This window comes from Nestor notabilis, unplaced genomic scaffold, assembly GCF_000696875.1.
Source record: "Nestor notabilis isolate BGI_N333 unplaced genomic scaffold, ASM69687v1 scaffold3448, whole genome shotgun sequence".
Lineage (NCBI taxonomy): Eukaryota > Metazoa > Chordata > Aves > Psittaciformes > Psittacidae > Nestor > Nestor notabilis.
The window spans coordinates 113,012-113,887 of NW_009941354.1; positions in this window are offsets into that span (position 1 = coordinate 113,012).

Genomic DNA, 876 nt, shown 5'->3' on the forward strand with positions numbered 1-876 from the left:
ACAATCTGGATTTGACTGCCTGGTCTTGTGCTGAATATTCCTTAAGACCTTGATCGAACAGGGCTCCCTGTGCCTCACTTACAGTGGGGACAGCAATAACTCCCATTCTACTACATCCGATCAGCCAGAGTACAGCTCTACAATTGGTGCTGCATGTGAGGTCAGGGTCACTGAAATTCCTTATTGACTCGAACTTTCTGGGTAAAGGGCTTGTCCCTAACTCCAGAGTGCTACCATGCTGTTGTAGTGCAAAAAGTGCACTAAAACTTAAGAGCAATCTGTCCACTGAGGCTTTGGAGGAAAGCATGTGCTGGTTTTGACCCCAACACATATATTCTGTGCATGAACAAGGATTCCAGAACAATCAATCAAGTGTCTTCTGAAAAATCGTGAAATCTTTATGTCTTTTAAAGCATCATGAAAAGACATTCACAAGCGTCAGGCTAATCTTTCTGTTCCCACAGCTGAACCACTGTATCCACAGTGTGTACTGCAGTATCACGCCCTTGGAAAAGTAAACCCCATCACTGTAAACTATCATATCCCTAAGAAAGCAAGCCTGGGATTTCTGTTAGCAGCAATGCAAGAGGCCTTCAAAAGACTATGCTAAAATGGTCTAGCAAATCTGTTTAGTGATCTCACCTCCACTCGCATCTAGTGCCAAAAGCTGTGTTTGGCACATGCTGAGTTTTTAATTTCTTCACATACTGCCTCCAGGAGTTAAAAACAGGGGAAAAACTGACTATGAACTCCCATCAATGAACAACTCAAAGGAGGAAAAAAACGATCCTATCTTCTTCAAGAGAATGTGTTCATTGTGAGCTTTCTATTTCACATTTCACTTAACTGTCAGTCTTTACTGAAGTAGCTTTCCCT